The sequence below is a fragment of the Terrapene carolina genome, unplaced genomic scaffold (genome assembly GCF_002925995.2).
Source record: "Terrapene carolina triunguis isolate 2854851 unplaced genomic scaffold, T_m_triunguis-2.0 Scaffold68, whole genome shotgun sequence".
NCBI classification, from domain to species: domain Eukaryota; kingdom Metazoa; phylum Chordata; order Testudines; family Emydidae; genus Terrapene; species Terrapene triunguis.
Window position 1 is genome coordinate 34,764,352 of NW_020664419.1, and position 3,775 is coordinate 34,768,126.

Sequence of the window (3,775 nt, forward strand, 5' to 3'; positions counted from 1 at the left end):
CCTGTCTTGTAGGAGGTGACTTCTGGGTACTCGTCTGGCTCTGTCAATCTGTTTTTTCACTTCAGCAGGTGGGTATTGTAGTTTTAAGAATGCTTGATAGAGATCTGGTAGGTGCTTGTCTCTGTCTGAGGGATTGGAGCAAATGCAGTTATATCTTAGAGCTTGGCTGTAGACAATGGATCGTGTGGTGTGTCCTGGATGGAAGCTGGAGGCATGTAGGTAAGTGTAGCGGTCAGTAGGTTTCCGGTACAGGGTGGTATTTATGTGACCATCGCTTATTAGCACAGTAGTGTCTTCCCTCTTATCCCATGACAACTTAATTTACGTAAGAGCCTTCAGTGAGGGACCTTGTCAAAGGCTTTCTAGAAATCTAAGTACAGTATGTCCACTGGATCCCCCTTGTCCACATGTTTGTTGACCCCTTCAAAGACCTCTAATAGATTAGTAAGGCATGGTTTCCCTTTACAGAAACCATGTTGACTTTTGCCCAAGAAGTTATGTTCTTCTATTTGTCTGACAATTCTATTCTTTACTATTGTTTCAACTAATTTGCCCAGTACTGACATTAGATTTACTGGTCTGTAATGGCCAGGATCACCTCTAGAGCCCTTTTTAAATATTGGTGTTACATTAGCTATCTTCCAGTCATTGAGTACAGAAGCCGATTTAAAGGACAGGTTACAAACCATAGTTAGTAGTTCCGCAATTTCACATTTGAGTTCTTTCAGAACTCTTGAGTGAATGCCATCTGGTCCCGGTGACTTGTTACTGTTAAGTTTATCAATTAATCCCCAAACCTCCTCTAGTGACACTTCAATCTGTGACAATTCTTCAGAATTGTCACCTATAAAGGACAGCTCAGGTTTGGGAATCTCCTTAACATCCTCAGCCATGAAGACTGAAACAAAGAGTTCATTTAGTTTCTCCGCAATGACTTTATCATCTTTAAGCGCTCCTTTTGTATCTCGATCGTCATGGGGCCCCACTGGTTGTTTAGCAGGCTTCCTGCTTCTGATGTACTTAAAAAACATTTTGTTATTACCTTTTGCATTTTTGGCTAGCTGTTCTTCAAAATCCTTTTTGGCATTTCTTATTACATTTTTACATTTAATTTGGCAGTGTTTATTCTCCTTTCTATTTACCTCACTAGGATTTGACTTCCACTTTTTAAAAGATGCCTTTTTATCTCTCACTGCTTCTTTTACATGGTTGTTAAGCTACGGTGGCTCTTTTTAAGTTCTTTTACTTTGTTTTTTAATTTGGGGTATACATTTAAGTTGGGCCTCTATTATGGTGTCTTTGAAAAGTGTCCATGCAGCTTGCAGGGATTTCACTCTAGTCACTGTACCTTTTAATTTCTGTTTAACTAACCTCCTCATTTTTGCATAGTTCCCCTTTCTGAAATTAAATGCCACAGTGTCGGGCTGTTGAGGTGTTCTTCTCACCACGGGAATGTTAAATGTTATTATATTATGGTCACTATTTCCAAGCAGTCCTGTTATAGTTACCTCTTGGCCCAGATCCTGCATTCCACTCAGGACTAAATCGAAAATTGCCTCTCCCCTTGTGGGTTCCTGTACAAGCTGCTCCAAGAAGCAGTCATTTAAAGTACACCTCTACCCCGATATAATGCGACCCGATATAACATGAATTTGGATATAACGCAGTAAAGCAGTGCTCCAGGGGGACGAGGCTGCGCACTCCGGCGGATCAAAGCCAGTTAGGTTTCACCTATAACGCGGTAAGATTTTTTGGCTCCTGAGGACAGCGTTATATCGGGGTAGAGGTGTATCAAGAAATTTTGTCTCTGCATTTCGTTCTGAGGTGACATGTTCCCAGTCAATATGGGGGTAATTGAAATCCCCCACTATTATTGAGTTCTTTATTTTGATAGCATTTCATCGTCACTATCACTGTCCTGGTCAGGTGGTCGATAATAGATCCCTAATGTTATATTCTTATTAGAGCATGAAATTACTATCCATAGAGATTCTATGGAATATGTGGATTCACTTAAGATTTTTACTTCATTTGATTCTACATTTTCTTTCATATATAGTGCCACTCCCCCCCCCCCCGCACAACCTGTTCTGTCCTTCCGATATATTTTTACCCCAGAATAATTGTGTCCCATTGATTGTCCTCACTCCACCAGGTTTCTGTGATGCCTATTATATCAATATCCTCCTTTATCACGAGGCACTCTAGTTCACCCATCTTATTATTTAGACTTCTAGCATTTGTGTACAAGCACTTTAAAAACTTGTCACTGTTTATTTGTCTGCCCTTTTCTGATGTGTCAAATTATTTTTTATGTGAATGTTTCTCATCTGATCTGGCCCTTACATTATCCTCTTCCATCCTCTGCTCCCGACTAGAACCTAGATAATCTCTATCAATAGACTCTCCTCTAAGAGAAGTCTCTGTCCGATCCACATGCTCCTCTGCAGCAGTCAGCTTTCCCCCATCTCCTAGTTTAAAAACTGCTCTGCAGCCTTTTTAATGTTAAGTGCCAGCAGTCTGGATCCACTTTGGTTTAGGTGGAGCCCATCCTTCCTCTATAGGCTCCCCCTATCCCCAAAGTTTCCCCAGTTCTAATAAATCTAAACCCCTCCTCTCTACACCATCGTCTCATCCATGCATTGAGACTCTGAAGCTCTGCCTGCCTACCTGGCCCTGTGCGTGGGACTGGAAGCATTTCTGAGAATGCTACCATAGAGGTCCTGGATTTAAGTCTCTTTCCTAGCAGCCTAAATTTGGCCTCCAGGACGTCTCCTACCCTTCCCTATATCATTGGTACCTACATATACCATGACCACCGGCTCCACCCCAGCACTACACATAAGTCTATCTAGATGCCTTGAGAGATCCACAACCTTCGCACCAGGCAGGCAAGTCACCATAGGGTTCTCCCGGTCATCACAAACCCAGCTATCTATGTTTCTAATGATCGAATCTCCCATTAATAACACCTGCCTTTTCCGAATGACTGGAGTTCCCTCCCCCAGAGAGATAACCTCAGTGCGAGAAAATACCCCAACATCATCTGGAAGGAGGGTCCCAACTATGGGAAGGTTTCCCTTGCTCCCTTTGACTGCTCTCCTTCCCTGAGCCTTTCATTCTCCTTAACAGTGCAGGGGCTGTCTGACCGGAGGTGGGACAAATCTACAGTGTCCCGGAAAGCCTCATCAACATACCTCTCTGCTTCCCTTAGCTCTTCCAGTTCTGCCACCCTGGCCTCCAAAGCCCGTACTTGGTCTCTGAGGGCCAGGAGCTCCTTGCACTGAATGCACACATATGCCACCCACCCACAGGGCAGATAATCATACATGCTACACTGAGTGTAATAAACATGATAGCCCCCACTCTGCTGCTGGGCTTGTGCCTGCATTCTCTCCTACAGCTACCTAGGTTAATGATAGGGTTTTTGTTTAAATCAAGGAGATTTGATTATAGTTTAGGTTAAAGGTTTTAAAGAATGGCAAGTGTACCTTGCCCCCTTCCTAACTCCCTCTCAAAACTTCGTTAGCGGCCCCTGTTCGCAAAGCTGCCTGTCACTTGCTCACAGCTTTATAAAGCCCTGGCCTTCCTAATAGCCCTGCCCTCTGACTAAGGCTCAGCCAATGAACAGAGGCTTCTAGATTTCAAACCTTGGTTAGAAGCTCACAGCTTCCAACTGCTGGCCACAGCACACGGTCCTTCAAACAAACAAACAAACAAACAAACAAACAAACAAACAAACAAACAAACAAACAAACAAACAAACAAACAAACA